Source organism: Loxodonta africana, chromosome 6 (assembly GCF_030014295.1).
Source record: "Loxodonta africana isolate mLoxAfr1 chromosome 6, mLoxAfr1.hap2, whole genome shotgun sequence".
Lineage (NCBI taxonomy): Eukaryota > Metazoa > Chordata > Mammalia > Proboscidea > Elephantidae > Loxodonta > Loxodonta africana.
In genome coordinates this window covers 121,924,062-121,947,035 of record NC_087347.1, presented here as the reverse complement: position 1 = coordinate 121,947,035, position 22,974 = coordinate 121,924,062, and positions in this window count along the sequence as shown.

Sequence of the window (22,974 nt, the reverse complement as noted above, 5' to 3'; positions counted from 1 at the left end):
TCATATGGTAACTTTAGCATGTGCTGTTTCCAGTTGGAATGCTCTTTATCCTTCCAATTTGCAGAGGCTGAGTTAATTCAGATTTCAATTTCACTTTCTCAGGATATCTGGACATCTTGAACCAGATCAGCCCAGCCAGTTGTGTTCTCTTAAAGCCCAATTCTCCTTTGTAGCACCTTTTACGGTTGTAACAAAGTAATTAACAGTGTAATTAGTAGATAAATGTCTACATCTCCAAATGGGATATAAGCTCTGGAACTGTCTGAGTTAGCTGGATGCATGGCTACAGAAAAGATGCTCAGCCTATGCCAGTTCCATCAGTGAATGAGTTGTATAAGGTAGCTGCCCAATAAATAATTGTTGAATAAATGGATAAAACATAGAATTAATAAAATTTTTTTTTTACACCAGAATAATGCCAATATATAATATAGCCTAGGTTCTATCTCTAGTCAGAAGCAGAAGAGCAGATTAGAAAAATAAAAACTCATCTTCCACAATATTATCTTCAGAGTTTAGGGTCATGCTGTACAGATAACCCCTTCTAATGATATGTGTCTTTCACACACAATCTACACCTAGAAAAAATCAGCCATTGAAACTCTTTGGAGCACAGTTCTACCTTGACACAGGTGGGATCACCATGAGTTGGGATTGTCTCAGTGGCAACTGGTTTTCATCACCCAGAAATTTTTCTAAAATATTTAAAATGCATCTTTATGTGTTTAGATTGTACCAACTTTAAGACAGATATTATTACAAAAATTACTTCTCCATTTCTGACAGAATACTTATTTAATTGCAATATCTTGCACTCTCAAATATCAAGGTTTTCTTCTTCCTCTATTGCCATTCAGAGTTTCTAGTCTTAGCTCACGGACTACCAGCCTTTGTCTTTCTGAATGGAAGATGCTGGTCTGACCCACAGAGTAGGCTTTATATCAAAAGTTTTTATATCTTCACCTGAATGACTGGTCCTGTGGATTGAATCACCAAACAACAACAACAAAAAAACAAAACCCACTGCTATTGAGTGAAGTACAACTCATAGCAACCCCACAGGTCAGAGTGAAACTGCCCCATAGGGTTTCCAAGTAGCAGCTGATTGATCTGAACTGCTGACCTTTTGGTTAGCAGCCAAGCTAATCACAAGGGTCCCATGAATTGAATTATGTCCTCCCAAGATATGTGTTGTAAATCCTAATCCATATACTTGTGGATGTAATCCCATTTGAGAATAAGACTTTCTTTCTTATGTTAATGAGTCCATACCAATGTAAAAGGTGTGTCTTAAACCAATCACTTTTGAGATATAAAAAGAGCAGATAAGACAGAAACACAGAAGCAGAGATGGGGGAAGAGAGATGCCAGGCCATGTGAAGATCATCAAGACACTCAGGAGCAGAAGATGAAAAAAGGCAAGGACCTTCCACCAGAGACAACAGGGAGAGAAAGCCTCCCTCTAGAGCCAGTGTCCTGAATTCAGACTTCTAGCTTCTCAAGCTGTGAGAAAATAAATTTCTGTTTCTTTAAAGCCACCTGCTCGTGGTATTTCTGTTGTAAAAGCATTAAGAAACTAAGATAATTGGTTTACCTCTTCCTTAGACTTCACTTTTCCTTCTGCAGACTCTGATATATCCTTGGAGGGGCAAATGCAATGACACACAATGTGCACGTTGGTAGTCACAGTGTCTGAACGTGGGAGGATGGTCTCATGTTAACCCAAAGACTTCTCTGATGAGACCCTGAGTAGGGCTAATATTCCTTGCACGGTAATTGTGTAACCTATGAACACCAGTAAATTTCCATTGGCACCTTAAACCAGCCCAAGCCAGACTTGGCCTGCTCCACATGTGAAAAAGGGCCAACTGTGACAGTTATTTGACCTCAACAGAGGATGCAGCCACAGGTAGAACAAAACAGAAGGAAAATTATCACCTAGACCCCATTCCAAAGCAAAAGGTCTGACAAGAACCATGTCACCTCCTGTTTCCTGGCGGCCATAATTCCTCTAACATCTTCCCTATGTATTCCTTCTAGAATTTTCCCTCCCAGTACACCTGTGTGGCTGCCAACTTGCTGCCCAAATCACATGCTAGCCCTGCTTCCCTGTAGCTCGGGGAGCCACATCTGAGGAACTTCCTCCAGGCTACTTGCTCTGTGCATTGCAATAAATTTACTTTCTCTTTCTCAAAGACCGGTGTCCAGATCATTGGCAAGTCTCAGAGTGCTGGATAGAACCCACCTTCTAGGGCTCAGTAACAATTATAAATGACTATTATTTGTGACCACAATAAATACTTTCAAAACGCAAAATAAATAAGCAATTTTAAAATAGCTCACCACAATAAAATATACTACAAAATCAATTAACTGAATTTTTATAAATCATTCTGTAGTGAGAAGAGAATGTGCCTTAGAAGCAGATAGACGTAAGTCAAAACTCCAGTTCTGCCATTTATTAGTTACGTGACTTTGGTCAAGACACATATTTCCTGGATCACAACTTCTTGTCTAGTTTATGTGGTTGCAGTGGGGACTAAACGACATAAACTGAATTAAGACCTAGCAGATTTGGGAACAATTTCCCAGAAAATAATACTTTACTTTTTGCTCATCCTTTCAAACAAGAGAGTCTTTTATTTTTTTTTTAATTAAATTAATTTTTTTTAATTGTACTTTAGATGCAGATTTACAGGACAAACTAGCTTCTCATTAAACAGTTAGAACACATGTTGTTTTATGACATTGGTTAACAACCCCAAAACATGTCAAGACTCTCTCTTCTCGACCTATTACCAGTTTTCTGGTCCCCGGCTTTTAGTCCTTGCCCCTGAGCTGGTGTGCCCTTTCAATCTCATTTTGCTCTATGAGCCTGTCTAATCTTTGGATGAAAGGTGAACCTCAGGAGTGACTTCATTACTGAGCTAAAAGGGTGTCCAGGGGCTATACTCTTGGAGTTTCCCCAGTCTTGTCAGGTCAGTAAGTCTGGTCTATTTTTTGTGAGTCAGAATTTTTTTCTACATTTTCTCCAGCTCTGTCCAGGACCCTCTATTGCAATCCCTGTCAGAGCAGTCAGTGGTGGTAGCTGGGTACTATCTAGTTGTACTGGGCTCAGTCTGGTGGAGGTAGTTGTGGTCCATTAGTCCTTTGGACCAATCTTTCCCTTGTGTCTTTAGTTTTCTTCATTGTCCCTTGCAAGAGAGTCTATTTTAGAGTAGCCTTCTGTTTTATTGCTTCTGCTTCTCTTTTCCGCCATTTCACTTCCCAAATTCATGTCTCTGTAATGTTCCCACAAGTTTGAAAACGGCTTCTTAACAAATCGATACAATATCAGTAACCATGTGACTTATCTTCTAGAATAGAAGATCTATGTATCTCTATGTGAAATTTGGTTTGATGACCTAGCGCATCAATTATTTGGTTATTCAAAATTTAATGTATTTATTAATGGATTTCTATTGAATCATTGAATCAGGTAAACAGAGGGTTGGACTATGAGCAGCAGGCAGTAATCAGAGTTCTAAAAACGTTTCTTAAGGAAGAGTGTTTTTATAGTTGTGGGTTGGAGACAGAAAGGTCATTTATCCATCAAGAGTGAATGTTGTTAAAAAAGAACATGTTTAGCAAACTGTTCATCAGATTTACTCAAAGTATGCTTTTTTTCTTCTTTATATCTGTACCCCCAGTGCCTAGAGGAATGCCTAGCACTTATTAGATACTCAATACAAGTTTGTGGAACTAAGCTGAATTTTATGACACAAATATTACAAAGGTTTATTTACATGACTTTGTTTTGTAAGTTGATTGCTGTTCTTTTTTAAACATTAGAATTATCAACAGGTGAGGTTAAATATATTTTACACAATCTTCCTAACTAATTAATCAATCCTACATATGCTTAAGAATCAAAGCATTGAGTTCATATTCCCAGAGTAAACACACCGCCATTTCCACCTCTTTTGATTACAGATGAGATGCTTTCATTAATTAAGCTTCAAAACATAGCCCTTCTTCTAAGCAAAGATGGATTTGGTTCAGTGAGGAAAGTTGATTTAGAAGGCTGAAATTAGGTGGTTTGATGAACTGATCCGAATTCCAACGAGAAATAGAGTAGACCCCTGCTGCATATGAGCAATGCATCCATGGTCCCAGATTCATGAAAATCCCTACAGACGACTCAATAATGGCAACTTCACCAACACCAATAACAACACCAACAACAGTCTACTACTCCAGATAACAACAGCCACTACTACTATGATTAGGTAAGTATGGTGGGCATCCATTGTGCTGAGTGCTTTGCACGCATTTTCTCCTGCAATCCTCACAACGGTTCTTTGAGCTGGATGTTATTAGCTTGAACTAAAGGACAGGGAACTGAATCTTCCCTGGTGCATCACTGAGCTTTATAGAAAACATTTCCACAGGCCTTCCATTTTCTTTACCTGCAAGAGTAATAATATCTCTAATAAACTTGGGCTAAGGAGCTAATAATTTAGCTTACTGAAATTAATTATTATCAATTCATAATCAGCAATGGCTACGATAAATTCTAGTGGGATGAGACTGAGGAGGAGGCACTAAGATTTCTGAAAATATTATTGAAGGAAGCTAAGTGCATAAATCTAGAGTCAAGGTCTGGTGTTAGAATGGTGTCAAGAAAGGCAAGATCAGAATATTGAAGAAACAAAACAATGGGGAAACGTCTTGAGAAAATCGTGTTAGACTGTGAATTTTGCAAGAACTGGATCTGTCTTTTCATCATTCTATACTTGGTGCCCAGCCCGGTACCTGGAACTTGAGAAAAACTCAATATATCTTTGCTGAACTAAATCAAACTTTATTAATTCCTCTATTGTAATCAGCCCATTATATGTAGTGTGGTTACAGATTTACAGTCACTAAACATTTGTGAAAAATAGAACTTATTTTATTTTCCTATAACATCTGAATTTCTGTCTAGAGATTCCATTCTATGTAATAGCAAAACATTTCATTTAGTTACTTCCAAGTGAACTCAGTCAAATTTAGTGACCCCTCCTCAGTTATTTCAGGTTTTAGGATTACTGAAGTTTATGAGTTTCTCTTCTCCTTTATCCTGGGTTAATTTTTACCCATGGTTGGTGAGGGGAAGTCATCATTTAAATGTGCCCAAGTATAACGGAGGATTTTTTTTCCCAAAAATTTATTCCTCGAAAAAGAGGGGCTTATTCTACATTGTATCCTTCACAAATTCTCTCCTACAGTATTCTCTTAAAAAAAAAAAAAAAAATTGAATAGCATAGAACTAAGTAGGGGGTATGGAAACACATAAGTCTGCAAGTAACTCTACTGATACAAGATCGATTAAAGGTTCAAAATTTCATCCCACCACATAAGTTTTTTCTTTTCATTCTTTAATACCCCAGACCTGGTTCAATTAAAAATAAAAGGGACTTAGCATCTTCCGTAGCCTGAATAAATATATCTCACACCAACATTGTACAGTTGATCAAATGTATGAAGATGTTCTTGTGATCAATTTCATAAACATTTATTTTAACATATTATCGAATTCATGTAGTTTTTGGTCACTGTGTGTACTCTCAGCTAAATTAACACTGGAATATAACGAGTGTCGTGGGGAGATTCGCAACTTATTTTTATTTTAAAAAGTAATTCTCATACTTGAAAAGGTTGAGGGCCAGTTATGTAGACAAAGGCCACTCTTTGATAGGTTTCTTTTTTTTTCTTCATTCCCCACCCCCAGGAATTTTGACCCTGAGACAAAGAGAACTGTAGAAACAAATGCCAGCTTTCTAGCTGGTGTCTACTGTGATATTCTGTACTGTGCCTACTAGCCTTCTGTTTGCATCTCTGCACTGAAGACAGCCTCCAGCTTGAAGGGCCTCTTCAGTGTTACCAGACTTGTCCATGGCCAGGCTTGAACGCGAGGGGAAGGAGAGGGTGTGCTTGGAATCACAAAACAATCCTGCTGATCATGTTGCAACACAAGCAGAGAGAGACTAGAAGGAGCTTAGTGTGGCCTGCTATCATGAGAACACTTGAAGCCTCTTTTCTAGGTTTGCCTCTTGGCCACCCTATTCTTTCTGTGGGCTGCAAGATGAATACATTCAAGAGAAAATATGCTCTAGGATGGTTCCCTGTCATTGCCCAAACTCCAGTCACTGATGGTTTTCACGGTGTTTATTAATTATTATTATTGTTTTTCCTACAACATGTGCATGTGCCTGTGTGGATTCCGTGCCATATGGCGTCTATTAGTGCATCTAAGGAGTCCCCAGGTGATGCAAATGGTTAAGGCACTTGGCTCTTAACCAAAATGTTGGCGATTTGAACCCGCTCAGAGGAGCCTCAGGAGAAAGGCCTGATGGCCTACTTCCGAAAAATCAGCCATTGAAAAACCTGTGGAGCACAGGTCTGCTCTGACACGCACGGGGTTTCCATGAGTCAGGATCAACTTGCCGGCATCTAACGGCACCCACCTGGTACTCCAGGGAGGATCAGTGGAGAGCTTACAGGAGAGTGAGGGAGGGCACTCAAGATTCACTGTGAACTGCTTGGAAGAGCACAAGTTTCAGTCTCAAGAATTCCTGCTTCTGTTTTCACTTGCCCTTTTATTCATTTATGTGACTTGGGACAAATCTGTATCCCTACCAAAAAAAAAAAAAACAAAAAGAAAGAGTGAATGAATGAATACTAGCTACTCTTCCTATTGGAAATGTTAGATGAAGAACTAAAAGCCAGAGCAGAACAAAACACAAAAGACCTGAAATGAGAGATGTGAATGTGATATAATTTGAATGGCGGGGAATATTTGGGGGAAGAAAACATTCTTTACGAGAATTGCCTTGGCTCTAATTACGCAGGACTAAGGATACAGACAATATTTGAGGCTGGACTGAAAGTTGATTCCTATGTCCCTGACAGTAGCATGTGTTTACTGAGGTTTAGATATTTATCCTGAAGATAAGAGCAAAGACATTTCTAAAAATATAATGAAATGTGCCAGATATTTAGCTGGTTTTAATACTTTTCTATGTCTGTAATGATTTCATTTCCTGGCTAACAATATGATGTATTTCTGTATTACACTTAGAAAAAAGTAAACTGCAAAAGCTTATTTCTATGTGATAAAACTTAGCTTCTTTCAATCCCATATTTACATGAATTCATGAAATGGTGATTCAAGAGAAAGTGAACTGGCCTGATTAAAGGGACAGAGAGACTAAAATTTTATCCTTTCCCTAAAATGGAAAGGATAAGATGGATTTGGGCTGGAGGACCTTAGGTCCTACTGATTCATTTTGCTTCTTTCATTCCTTCTTCTGGAAGCACAGTGCGGCAGTTTCCATAATGGATTGAATGGTCCCCCTTGCATTTTTTGACTCTGCGTCATGAACACTTCATTATGGATACCCAAACCCAAACCAAACTCACTGCCGTAGAGTTGATTCTGACACATAGCCACCCTGCAGGACAGAGTACAATTGCCAATAGGGTTTACAAAGCTGCAAATCTTTAAGGATGTACACTGCCACATCTCTCTCCCTCAGAGCAGCTGGTGGGTTGGAACCACTGAACTTCTGGGTAGCAGTCGAGTGCTTTAACCACTGCACCACCAGGGCTCCTATGGACTTCCACTGCCTTTGATTTAGTACTTTGATATTTAGTTACCATGGTTTTAAAATCATTTATGTGCCAACTTTCTTTCTCCCTATCTTCCCACCCCCAGCCCCTCTCTGGACTGCCCAAATCGATCTGACTGGAAATTAGGCCATGGCTTTCATAATCAGGAAGGAGCTCGGTTCTCCAGTATTCACCTTTCACCCAAAGGGCAGGCCAAGTTCCCCTGGCACTGTTCCCACTGGTCAATCCCATGGCGCTGGGTTGATGATGCAGAAAGCATCAACCTCCAGGGATGATGGTAATCAACTCCTAAGCGCAAGGTGGCTGCTCTGTGCTGGGGATTTAATTCAGATTGCATAGTAATGCTCATAAGATGAGGTCCCTGGGGATATGTTTTGATGCAGGACTTTTCACAAAGGCTTATTGCTTTTCTCATCAGCTTCTAAGGCTGTTTATGAATTCCACATGGGCTCCTCTTCCCCACAGGACAGCATTTGCATAAAAAACAAACCACTGGGTAAACCAGACTTCGCCAGTTATCATCCCTGTTATCCCAACACACGGAAGGTTGATGGATGTACATTTAGACACAGTGTAAATATTGCCAGCACCTGAGCTCATGGCTCGACCTGCTGAGTTTCCTTGCAAACCCACATTCTTTTTCTTGCCAAAAAAGAAGCCCTGGCCCTGAAAACAAGGAGCCTTGGTGGCACAGTGGTTAAAGCACTTGCCTGTTCGACCCCCCCAGCCCCTCTGTGGAAGAAAGATGTGGCAGTTGGCGTCTGTAAAGATTTACAGCCTTGGAAACCCTATGGGGCCGTTCTACTCTGTTCTACAGAGTTGCTATGAGTCAGAATTGACTCGACGGTGAGGGGTTGGCCCTGAAAAATGTCAGTAAGCAGAGCCATTTTCCCTTATCTCTTCTGTGCTGGGCAATGATCTTCTCTACCTGCTCCAAATAGTATGATTACACTATTCCAATATGCTTGGACAATATTCGAAGTGACTGCTGGGAAAAATAAAATCCACTTATCTGACACTAAACTATAAGTAAGCAGTCCAAATCAATTTGTGATTAATTGTTCCCCTGTGTTTCACTTCTTACATCAGCTGCACATACAACACTTCTTCCTCGGACCGTAACCGCTTGGAGCTAGGTCAGAGCTCATGTGTTAAAGGGCACAGTCCTCTCGATTCTCAAGTCTGCCCAAGATCTCAGATGCCAGTCACAAGCTTGGTACTTCTCACTACACCCTCACTTCTGACTTACTGGCTCCCAATATTCCCTTGGGTTAACTCATTAGAATGACTTACAGACCTCAAGAAAGCACTATATGTATGATTACAGCTTTATTATAAAAAAAAAACAACAATCCCCAAACCAAACCTGTTCCTGTCAAGTCAATTCTGACTCATAGCGACCCTACAGAACAGAGTAGAACTGTCCCATAGAATTTCCAAGGAGTGGCTGGTAGATTTGAACTGTCGACCTTTTGGTTAGCAACCATAGAACTTAACCAATACACCACTAGAGTTTCCATTATAACAAAAAGCATCAAATGAAGAGACATATAGGGCAAGATGTGGAAGGGTTTCAGTGCAGACCATGTCCCAGAAAGGGAGGCTCAATCCTCCAAGTGCCTTGATGTCTTCCAATCAGGAAGCTCATGAAGCTTCCGTGTTCAGAAACTTTACTGGGGCTTCATTACATAGGCATGCTTGATTGAATTATGATCCCCTACCTTACTGAGGCTGGCTGATATCATGCAATGGGTCTGTCTGGCCTGGCCAGCCCCTACCTGAGCCACCTCATTAGCATAAGCCTTCAGGTATGGTCAGGAGGCTTCATCAGAGAAACTTCAATCATTGGGAAAATTTCAAGAAGTTAGTGGTTATTTCTCAGGAGTCAAGGACAGAGACCAAATTCTTTGGTAAAGTTAGCCCATAGTGACTAATTGTGGTTATATGTTACAGAAAGAGACCAACACCAGGCTAAGGGTCCTGCCTGTTTTCTTACCAACAGGCAGTGTAAACCGTACACACACACACACACACACAGAGGTTTTCTGTGGGAAGTGGTCAGTCAGTTCAAGCTTAGCTTCAACAAGCATGTGACAGCATTGGACTAGGGTCACCCTGTGAGCTTCATGTCACAAATCAAAATATATTAAAAAAGAAAAAATGCTTTTGTATTGCATATGCTTTCCCTGCTAATTTACTAATGCTTTCTGTGCAATCAAAATAGTGAGTTCATGTCCCCAGAATGAAAACATTGCCTTTTCCACAGACCACAGATGAACTGCCGGCACTAATTAAGGCTCACAGCACATGCATCATCCTGAGCACATATGGATTTGGTTCAATGAGGAAAGACGATTTGGCAGATTGGGGCCAAGAGGTTAGATGAACTCACTCAGACTGTAGTTAATGAGAAATGCGTGCACCCTCACCTGATATGTGTTAGCAATAAAAATTGTGAATTTCCTGAATTGCAGATTCACACAACAAATGACAATAAAAACAGCAAAACACATTGCACAGTCATTATGGGCCAGGTCCATTTCTACATTTTTTTAAAAAATAAATTACTTCATCTGATCCTCACTACCACCTCGTGAAATAGATACAGCTATTACCTCCAGTTTACAGACAAGCCATGGAGAGGCTAAGTCACTCACTCAAGTCACAGAGTCGGTAAGGGGAAAATGTGTGGTTCAGACTCACGTAGTCTGGTTCAAGTCCAATTGCTTATCCTCTGTGTTTGTTACTAGTGAGCTGCAGAGATGTGATCTCCCTTCCCCAAAACACACACACGCACACACGATGAAGCGTACGTAACTGAATTGCTGCTTACCTGGCAATAAAGAAAGAGCAGTAAAGCTACTTAAAATGTTGTCTGAGCTATTGGTTGGTCTCATTCATGAAACCCATAAATTAATTCTGTAGCCCAGTTTCAATGACAGGATTAAAATGTAGCCACTACTTGTCGTGAGGTCTCTTTACTGTGTCCAGTCGGTGTCCAGTGAGGAAACAAACTGCGTCAGTTATTCTGCTGTTGCTAGTTGCCGTTGAGTCTGGTCTGACTCACAGAGACTTAGCCATAACAGAATGAAACACTGCCTGGTCCTGAATCATCCTCAAAAATTGTTGCTTTGTTTGAGCCCATTGGTGCAGCCATTGTGTCAGTCCATCTCACTGACAATCTCCCTTTTCTCCACTCATGCTCTACTCTACCAAGATTTGCTAACCTGCTCTAAGAGAACTGAAATGCTAAAAGGGGACACTGAGGTGTTGCAGAGAAAGTAACTACAGGAAGCAACTATTGAGGTTAGGATCTTGGAATGAGTCCTTGCAAACTGGGATCGAGACCTTGAGCAGGGGGTGCCAGCTGCCAAGTGGTGGTATCCCTCAAACATTATGAGGCTAGTTTGGGGGGTATGGGGAAAGATGAAAATATATACCCACCCATTGTCGGGGTACAGTATAATCGCTGCACTGACAATAACAAGAATTGGAGCAAACAGAGAGGTGCAAGGTTTTTCTCCCTCCTTCAGCCTTCTAGTCATTCTCAAAAGCCCCTGTTTACAGCATCTAACAGGGAGCCAAGTGAAAAAGCAGAAATGAGGTGTGCAGAGTTTGGGGCCCAGCATCACAAAGCCAAGTATAGAAGGACGAGTTTGAAGTTGAGAGACAGTTGCTTAAAGCAGTGCACCCCTTTACCTGGCCTTCATTCCAATCCGTCAAAACATATCTGAACATCCATATGATAACAAGAACAACTTTATGCTTCCAGCTAACAAGATTCAACTTCTTTCTTATAAACAAAGATGCTCTAAACTTCTCCCTAAAATAAGGAAATGCAAAGTACCAACATTTGTATTCATCTCTGGGAGATAACCACAATTCCAATTGAATATTTTGTTATCTAAAGAGGAAATTTATGCTAATAACGACCAATGACTTGCATATAAAATAATAATGTTAAGGAGAAAAGAGAAGAAATTATTCAATACATAGAAATATATAAAAGCCTTCTGCAGCTTCTGTTTCTATGACTAGTCATGAGGCCATAGCTGATATTTACAACTTCTTTTCTTCTGTTAACAATTTCATGTTTCCTTTGTCCTTGATCAGAACTTCAGATGGGTCGGTTGGGGTTCTTTTCAAGGTGGGGTGACCTAAACCTTTATTCCTAAAGTGTATTACCCCTCAGTAGTCTTGCCTTTTTTTTTTTTTTTTCTTTTGGTTTCTACAGTCTTTGCTGCTGTTTGTTATTAGGTTCCATCAAGTGGGTGCTGACTTATAGAGGTGCTATTACAACAGAACAAAACATTGCCCAATCCTACCCCATCCTCACAATTGTTGTTAAGCTCAAGCCAATTGTTTCAGCCACAGCATCAATCCATCTCCTTGAGCATCTTTCTCTTTTTCACTGACCCTCCACTTCAGCAAGTATGAAGAAGAATGTGGCATCAGGACATCCAGGGACTGATCCCTCCTGCTAGTATGTCCAAAGTACATGAGATGAAATCTCGCCATCCTTGCTTCTAAGGAACATTCTGGCTGTACTTCTTCCAAAACAGATTTGTTTGTTCTTCTGGCAGTCTGTGGTATAGTCCATATTTGTCAACAACATCATTATTAAAAGGCTTCAATTCTTCTCTGTCTTCCTTATTTACGGTCTAGCTTTAACATGCATATAAGGCAATTCAAAATACTATGGCTTCGGTCAGGCATACCTTAGTCCCCAAAGTAACATTTTTGTTTCTTAATACTTTATAGAGTTATTTGGCCGCAGATCAAATGTAACTTCATTTGATTTCTTCCCTTCTGCTTCCGTGGGCATTGCTTGTGGATCCAAGTAAAATGAAATCCTTGACAACTTAAATCTTTCCTCCGTTTATCATGATGTTGCTTATTGGTCCAGCTGTGAAAATTTTTGTTTTCTTTATGTTGAGGTGCAATCCATAATGAAGGCTCTGGTCTTTGATCTTCATCAATAAGTGCTTCAAGTCCTCTTTGCTTTCACCAAGCAAGGTTGTGACATCTGCATATTACATGGTTGTTAATGAGTCTTCCTCCAATCCTGATGCCACATTCTTCTTTGTATAGTCTAGCTTCTCAGGTTATTTGCTCAGCATACAGATTGAATAAGTGTGGTGAAACGATACAACACTGATGCATACATTTCCTGAATTAAACTACACAGTATCCCCTTGCTGTGTTCGAATGACTGCCTCTGGATCTATGTACTGGTTCCTCATGAGCACAGTTAAGTGTTTTGGAATTCCCATTCTTTACAATGTTATCCAAAATTAGTTACGATCCATAGAGTCAAATCCTTTGCATAGTCGCTAAAACACAAGTAAACATCTTTCTGGTATTCTCTGCTTTCAGCCAAGATCCATCTGACATCAGCAATGACATCCCTTCTGATTCCGTCTTCCCGCCATCCATTTTGGTCTTTTCTTTCTTTTCTGTCTTTTTAATGACTTCTTCCTTTCTTCATATGTTAAGTACTTGATGTCATTCCACAACTTGTTTGGTTTTTGGTCATTAGTATTCCACGTGTGCAATCTGTTCTTGAGGTGCTCTCTAAGTTCAGGTGGGATACACTCAAGCTTGTATTTTGGCTCTCATGGGCTTGCTCGAATTTTCTTCAGCTTCAACTTGAACTTGCATATGAGCAATTGATGGTCTGTTCTGCCACCGACCCCGGCCTTGTTCTGATTGATGATATTGAGCTTCTCCATCATCTCTTTCCACAGATGTCGTCAATTAGATTACAGTGTATGGTCTCTAATTAACATTTATTATAGGAAACAGAAACACTATGAGGTTCCCCAGAGAATCTCCTGAGTTCCTACCCTCACTGTATGGCATCAACCCAATTTCAGTTTAGTAATCTGGACCAATCATTTCAGTACACTCTGCCTATTGGTTCAGCATCATAAGGAGATGAAAATGTCCAAGTGACACTCTCACTTTCCACTTTAGTGTAACTATTGTGTCCTTGGTGGTAACCTTCTTCCTTCCAAATCATCAGAACTTAATATCATGGGAACAGGTAACACATTTTCTATAGGTGATGATAGATACAATAGTGAAAAGAGCCACTTCCACATTTACTATTTGACTTTTAGACCCATATATTCTGGCTATATATTTTGCATACGGTGCATTCTCTATGATGGAGTCCTGTCTTAGATGGTTTGGTTTCCCCACTGGCACTGTAAATATTTCTTTAGGAGGCCATGCTACATGTGAGCTATTTTTGGGTGGTGGATACTAGTAATCTATGGAAGGTGGAAGCATCACCATTAATCAAGTTAATTCAAACAAAATATGTGGTTGATTATGATGAACTGCTACTATGTAAGTGTCTCAGAGAACAAGTGGCACCTGCTTTTGATGATCATTACAGTAATGATTACTGAGATTCGTGAGGTGTAATGGCTATAAATGAGTGCACCAGAGTATTTAAAGAAACAAAACAACCAACTTAAGTCTGTAAAATCATGTATCAAGACACAGAGAATCCCCCAGATAAGCAAAGATTTATTGAGGCAACAAAAAAAAAAGTGGGAGGCCTCACACTAGCTGATCTCAGTACCTGCTATACACCCACAGTAGTCAAAACAGCCTGGTACTGGTACAATGTGAGGCACATTGACCAATGGAACATAATTGAAAACCCAGACATAAATCCATCCACCTGTGGTCAGCTGATCTTTAACAAAGGACTACAGCCTGTTAAATGGGGGAAAAGACAGTGTTTTTAACATATAGTGCTGGCAAAACTGGATATCCATCTGTAAAAAAATGAAACCTACCTCACACCACACACAAAAACCAATTCAAAATGGATCAAGGACCTATATATAAAACGTAAAATGATAAAGATCGTGGAAGAAACAATAGGGACAATGCTAGGGGCCCTAAGACATGGCATAAATAGGATATAACTCATAACTAGCAATGCACAAACACCAGGAGATAAACTAGATAACTTGGAGCTCCTAAAAATTAAACATTTATGCTCATCAAAAGACTTCACCAAAAGAGGAAAATGAGAACATACAGACTGGGAGAAAATATTTGGCTATGACAAATCTGACAAAGGTCTAATCTCTAAATTCTATAGGACAATTCAACTCCTCTGCAACAAAAAGACAAATAATTCAATTAAAAAATGAATAAAGGATATGAACAGATGCTTCACCAAAGGAGACGTTCAGGCAGCTAACAGACTCATGAGGAAATGCTTTCGATCATTAACCATTAGAGAAATGCAAATAAAAACTACAATGAGATACCATCTCAGCCCAACATTATTGGCACTACTAAAAAAAAAAAAAAAAAAGAAAGAAAGAAATAACAAATGCTGGAGAGGTTGTGGGGAGATTAGAACTCTTTTATTTTTTTTTAAAAGCAAGGCAAAAAGAAAGGTTTTATTCAGCATATGTTCAATGAGGCAATAGTGGGAAATGGACAAGCATGCTGCTACAGCCATGCCTGTCCAAGAGCAAAGAATATTACAGAATAGCAAAAGTGGGAAAATGAACAAACATACTGCCACAGCTATATCTGTCCTAGTCCTGAGACTGGAACTGTTATGCACTGCTGGTGGGAATATAAAATGGTGCAACCACTATGGAAAATGATATGGAGCCTTCTAAAAAAGCAAGAAATAGAAATGCCATATGATCCAGCAATTCCACTCCTAGGATATATCCTAAAGGAAGAAGAGCCATCACATGACTAAACATATGCACACCCATGTTCATTGCAGCATTATTCACAACAGCAAAAAGATAGAAACTACCTAAGTGTCCATCAACAGACGAAAGGGTAAACAAATTATGGTGCATACACATAATGGAATATTACACAATGATAAAGAACAAAGATGAATTTCACAATGCAAATGAATCTGGAGGGCATTATGCTGAGTGGAATAAGTCAATCACAAAATGACAAATATTGTATGAGACCACTACTATAAAAACTGAAGAAAAGGTTTACACACAGAAAAAAATAATCTTTGGTGGTTATGAGGGAGGGGAGGGTTAGAGAGAAGAAATCACTAACTGGATAGTAGACAAGTGTTAACTTTGGTGAAGGAAAAGACAATAAACAATAAAGGCAAAGTCAGCACAACTTGACCAAGGCAAAGCCATAGAAACTTCCCAGACACATCCAAACACCTTAAAGGACCGAGTTTCTGGGGCTAAGGGCTGAGGACCATGGTCTCGGGAGACATCTAGGTCAATTGGCATAACATAGTTCACAAAGAAAATGTTCTACATTCTAATTTGGTGAGTAGTGTCTGGAGTCTTAAAAGCTTGTGAGCAGCCATCTGAAATACATCTATTGGTCCCATCATGTTCAGAGTAAAGGAGAATGAAGCAAACCAAAGATGCAAGGAAAAATATTAGTCCAAAGGACTAATGGACTACATGAACCACAAGCCTCCATCAGCCTGAGCTCTGAAGAACTAGATGGTGCTTGACTACCATCACGACTGTTCTGAAAGGGATTGCAATAGAGGGTCCCAAACAGAGTGGGGAAAAAAATGCAGAACAAAATTCAATTCACACACACACGCACACACACACACACACACACGTGCACAAAGACCAGACTTATTGGCCTGATAGAGACTGGAAGACCCCCTAGATTTGGCCCCAGGACACCCTGCTGACTCAGAACTGAAGCCATTTTCAAAGTCCACCTTCCAGCCAAAGATTAAAGATTAGATGGGCCTATAAAACAAACAATAACACACTTGAGGAACGTGCTTCTTAAATCAATGAAATATATGAGACCAGGGCAACACCTGCCCAAAAGCAAAGATGAGAAGGCAGGAAGGGACAGAAAACCTGGAGGAATGGACACTGGGAACCCAGCGTGTAAAGCGGAACGGGGAGAGTGCTGACACATTGTGGGGATTGTAACCAATGTCACAAAACAATTTTTGTATACATTTTTGAATGAGAAACAAATTTGCACTGGTAAAATTTCACCTAAAATAGAACAACAAAAAACACAGAGAATCAAAGAGCTGCTTTAGTGACCCTAAAGAAGTTCTTTTTTCACGTAACTAAAGGATCAGCCTTAAGAAAATAAGACACAAAATTAAATTGTATAGGTTGCAGAATTCAATGTAAATTGATCCACGACTGTATAAAGCCTCTCAAGAGAAAAGTAGAATATGGATTAAGAAGAAGAGGGATTCTGAGGCTAGGACTGGATGAAGCTGAGACTCTTAAACTCTCCAGTCACTCCAAGCCCCCCTTTGCCTGTGGAATCAACCCACCTTCCAGTGTCTAAAAGCACTACCCTTCTCTAACTTGAAGCCCCTCTAGTAAAGTCACATGGGCAATTGCCTTCAAGGGATGACTATCCAACCACCTCTATTTGCCACTTGCATAACTTCAGTCATATTTAGCAGGTTCCTATTGGAAAAGTAAAAAGTATAACTAAGGAAGCAATAGTTTATACTCCACAAGAATTATAAGGGTTCACTAATTTATGTTGGCAAAAATCTTGGGAATATGTGTGGAAATGGAGTCTAAGGTATTAGCTCAAGGAGGATAGAATATAACATGTCTGGGCTAAATGTATTGTCATAGTTGTACCCAACACAGATTCTGAATTTAATGTGTGGCTTGTGAATCTGAAAGAGTTTTAACAGTTTATGTCAATGGCTGACCTAGTGGATTCAATAGTCTCCTCTATTTAACGAATCTGAAATCCCAGAACTTCCTTGGCATTAGATAAAGGAAGAGAACTAACAGTTTCAGAAATCAGAATTATGGAGAGGATTTATTCTACACAACCTTCACACTCACTCCTCCTAGTGCATACCCTGAGAGAGTCCAGAGGTATTTCCTTCACTAAAACTAGAGCAATACATTAGTGATGGGAGCACAAGTTCCCCTGAACCTCTGAGGTACGTGTCCTTTGGAGCACACTTGTGACCATGGAGATGCTGCTATTGAGAAGAACTCACTAATTTCAGTGGAGGTAATGAGATCTCAAAGCAACTCAATTTTCAGAGACAAGGTAGGCACGCTTACCCTAATGGGAAGGAAAAGAGTGATAGTCAGAATTCTTTGATCCACAGATAGGTCCTTAGCAGTGACAGAATGCTCACAGCATCTTTAGTAATGAAATAGGTAAGTAACCTACCAAAACATGTTGTTAGCTATATTGTACAGTCGGCCCCGGACTCATGGCCACCCCACGTACAGTGGAACAAAATGCTGCCTGGTCCTGCGTCATCCCCATGATCCACTTCAGTGCAGACCATTGTGATCCACAGGGTTTTCACTGGCTGATTTTCAGAAGCAGATGCCAGGCCTTTCTTGGTAGTCCCTGTTGGCCTGGAAGCTCTGCTGAAACTTGTTCAGCATATTAACAATATGCAAGCCTCCACTAACAGATGGTGATGGCTGCACAAAAGGTACATTGGCCAGGAATTGAACCCTGTTAACTTGATCTATACAAAGAAAAACATCCAGGTCCTGTAGGGTCGCTATGAGTCGGAATCGACTCAACGGCACTGGGTTTTTTGTTTTTTTTTTTATAGTGGTCAGAATCCTGACTTGAATTGCCACAGTGGAAAATCTCAGCCTATCATCCTGTTTCTAGTTCTCTGCCATTTCACAGCTTTATCCTGGTTTTTCTACTTCCCACATGATGGTCAGGGCCCTATTTTAAATCATGTTTCCTACCATGCCATTTAGACTCCCAAACTCTAGCCATACTCATCTCAGTTTCATAGAAGATGCCATAGCAGATCCATCTCTGATTCTTCTTTCCTGATGTTTTTCTTTACAAGAAATGCTTCCTTAAATTTTCTACATCCTTTGGACGAATAAAAATCCCTTTTGCTGACTACTCCAATTAACAGGGGTCTGTTTGTCCTCTTTGGTTAGCTCTTTATAATCTTATATTTTTAATTATCTCATCAACTAGATTTCAAGCTCCTTGAGGGAAGGATCATAACTAACAATGCTTTGCATTCCCCTCAGCATTCATCACTGTGTCTTCCACTGCCCTTAGTATAGTGCTCAGTAGTCCTTGCAGTTGGTTGCAGAATGATTGCTTAGAAGCTCATTTCAGTGATAGAAAGCAACATTGTAGAATAGATAAATAGCAAACACTGGAAACACTGATTTTTCTTCCTTCAATTTTTTTTTTTTCCAAATTTGCAGAATTAGTACCAACGTGAGTCAGTAGCAAAATAGGTAGCAATTTTAAAAAATAATTGTTGGTTTAGCATCATTTTATGAGCATTCAGAATGGAATGTTTAATAACTGGTTATATTTTTGCAGCTTGACTTTGAACTATTCAGTAATAATTATGGAAAATATTTAATTGCTAGTGCCTCTTATTTAATTCTAGCTCTTACCTTCAAAAAGGTTTGAATGTTTAAGTAATTTATGATAGGGCTGGGTAGAAGAAAATGAAGAAAGCCCTTAACACATATGAAGTATGTACTTTGAAATTAGAAAATAGAGAAAAGAAAAGAAATCTGCCACCCCATCCACCCTTTCGGGTGCCATGGAGATCTCGCTAAAAATGTAAATCCATTCTTAAAATCCTTTACATGTTCCCAGTCACAAACAGGATGAAGTTTTCTTGTCTAGTTATCCAGCCACATTTCTCTTCACAATTCCTCCTATACTTCTGAGAGACTCTCAATATGCCATTCTCTATCAAAACTCAGGTGCACATGCCAAAATTTTAGCTTGGAACATTCTCCTTCCTTCTTTCTCTTATGCTTGGTAAACAACTTATGATAAAATGTTACTGAATTCAGGCGTCTCCTCACCTGTGAATCTCCCTGCATCTCCCACACTTTCCACTTCAACAGTGTACTGCTTCTCGATCTTTTTGCTCTAATTGCATCATGCATGTACCTCGATTCCAGCATTTATCACCTACTTTTTTGTCTATTTTCCTCTAGAGAGAGTGTGAACTCTTTGGGAGTAGGATTTCATCTTTATAGGAGTAGTATGAAGCAGAGCTTTTGGTTCATAAATGCTTACTAAACTGACCTGAAATTAATTCAAATTATTTCAAGTCATCGTTAAATTCTTGAGCAAATGCATTGGTCCACATAAAACAATTTTACCCTTCAAATATGTTTTTGTATAAACAAATGAATATTTTTGACTCACTATCAAGTGCTCTATCCTATGTTAACCAATGTGAAGATTTAGGCACAGAAAATGTATAAAATGTTACCTTACCTGGTACTTGATCACACCTAGATAATTCTGACCATAGTTGAACATTTGAAGTAGTTAAGAGCATTAAGTTATGAAAGATTAAACTTAGATAATATCTTAAAACAATTACTTTTACTTTATCATAGACACAAGGAATATTCGGAACGCTTTGGTTTTGAAGAAGCTATGTTAGTGAATAATAGCAGGGATTCTGAAGTCAGGCTGCATAGGTTCAGACTTCAGCTCAGACTATCTGGACAGCTTTGCCTAATTTATTTCCTCTCTCTCTCTCTCTCTCTGAGCATTAGTTTTTTCACCTATAAAATGAGGATAAAATGAGTATCTATTTCCTGAGGTTGTTTAAGACATTAGTTATAGAATGCATATAAAGGTCTTTCTTAAATTCTGGAATGTTAAATTCTCATTTTTATTGAAAAGGTTAAAATAATAATGATTTAAAGAAGAATGTATTTTAGAATATAGTGGTGCTTCCCATGGAGGAAGTGAAATTTGTGCCAATTTCCATTTGTTGAGAAGAGCTTTTATCCATAGAAAAATGGAAAAAAGATGATTTTATGTATTAAAAAAATACACATAAGTGGAAACATTGAGGCATGAGTTAGTAGACCAGTTTTGTTAGTCCAGAGAATTTATAAAAAGGATTAGTGGTAGGTTGGATATCATGTAGGGGTTCTTAAGGACTTCGATTCTATTACCTAATACGATGGTAGTGGAAGTATTTGGATCAAAAATGGCTCTCTGAAAATAACCTTTTAGGTAGGTTACTTCAGGAGCAGTGTGCAATAGAGACTAGCACAATAATTAAGCTATGAAGTGACATGGAACTTAACCATGAGTAGGTGACAGTAGAAACCCAATCCAGTGTTGTTACGAGCTGTGCTGTGGCCTCCACAATTGGTTGATGTATAAGGGAAGAAACTGAGCCTGGGTGAGATCTCACATTAGGGACTGGCCATGTAGTATGTTGGGCCCTAAAGGAGATGTCCAGCATTCTAAATTTCTTGCTCCAAATGGGAGTGAAAATATTAGGGAAATCTTGGTGAGAATAAAACTTGTTACACCCGTGAGCACCAACCTGGTCCAACTTCTTTCATTTGAATCAATGTATTCACTGCAAGAGCTTCCTCATCAGCTTCCCTCCTTCCACTATGCACCCCCTGCAGACTCAGCTATAGCGGTATTTCTGAATATCAAGTAGACTACTCATCACTGCCCTTAGAATAAAATCTAAACTTATTACCATATCCCTCACGGTCTTCTCTGATTTGACCCTTGCTGATATCCCTTGTCTTCTTTTTACTTACTCTGGCCACACTGGCTTTTTCAGTTTCTTGGTTATTCTATGTTCTTTTCTGCTTCAGGAACTTTGATCATGTTCCTGCTGCTTGGGATGTTTTTCCAAATAGTGTCTCTTCAACTACCAAACCCGTAGAGACCTTTCTAAATTTCTAAAATAAAGAGAACACCCAATGTTTTTCCCCTTCCAGACTGACCTCCTATGAAATGCTAATACTATCTCCTTTTACATCACAACAAACCACTGTCAAAACCTCAGCCTGGCTACTCTTTTCTGAAGGGACAACCAACTGGAGGAACAACCTCAAAATTGCATCACTATCACAAAGCCTTTAACCATCATCACCCTCAACATCACTGAAATTTATCTCAAAGACTCTGATGTGGCCTTCTTTGTAGACAGCTCTTACCTAAAGTGTACAAATGAGGGATTTCAAGAAAGATGTGCTATTGTAGATTTTCAACAATTCACTGAATTCAAACTTCCAGCTGAGCTTAAATCTGCTTAAGTAGTTGAACTCATAGACTTCATCTAAGCTTGCGTACTACTAGCACACCACAGAGAGTTAACAATTACACAGATAGCAGATATATTCTTTTGGAGTTGTGCATGATTTCGGTATGTTATGGAAACAAAGAGTGTTCATCAAAGCTGTAAGAGTAGCCAGATTGTCTCACTTATTAGAGACCTACTACTCAAGGAATTAGCAATTCTCAAAATTGGAGGTCACACTAGTAACCAGGCACCTGAAACTAAGGAAAATCCCTTGGCTGATAAATATGCTAAGATAACTGCTTCCCAAGAAAACTCTTCTTCAACTAGATGCATGTTTCCCTTTGATCAACCTCCTTTGGAAAAAGAAATTCTACTTATAAAGAACTTAAGGAACAAGAACTTTTAGCACCTGAGTCTGGAAAACTAATTGGAAACAAACTGGCTACTTGGTCTCTCCTTGGCCTTTTGCCTGAAATTTAGTCCACGGCCTTCATAAAATTACACAACATGGTCCAGAAAATCATACAGGTGTCTTCAACAAATTTTGATGGAGACATTTAACCTCAACTTGAGCACTTAATCTCAATTTGTCCTATTTGCAAGAAACACAATCTTGGGAAAAGTCAGACAAGGATTAGAGTCAGCTTTCTCTGTTCTTTATTGGCAAATGGATTTTATTCAACTCCCAAAGTCTCATGGATACAAATACATCCTAATTATAGTCTGCATGCTTTCAGGATAATTAGATGCTTGTCCTTGCAAAGAAGCTACTGCTACCACTGTAGCTAAGCTGCAAACGAGTGCAAATTGCTGTCAAGTTGATTCTGACTCATGGTGACCCAATATGTGTCAGAGTAGGACAGTGCTCCATAGAGTTTTGAATGAATAACTTTTCAGAAGTAGATCACCAGAGTTTTCTTTTAAGGTACTTCTGGGTGAACGACCTTTTGGTTAGCAGCTGAGTACGTTAAGTTTTGCATCAATGAGGGACTCATTTTAGATGTAAGAGGGGCTAGGAAATGTAGCCACTGTTTGCGACTTTACACCATGAAAGAGAAGCGTGATTCTTTGATGAAGAGCTAGCCATCTCTGCCACAATGGAAAATTACGTAGCCTCAAAATCATGATACCAAAGAATATTTAATTACATGTTTGAAAAAATTAGTATGACCTAATTATACAAAAAGACTTAAAAAAAATTTCCCCTAGGGCCTCCTGGAGGGGGAAATAAACAACTGGAAGGAAATGCACCAAGATGTTAAGGGATGCTTTCTCTGGGTGGCGGG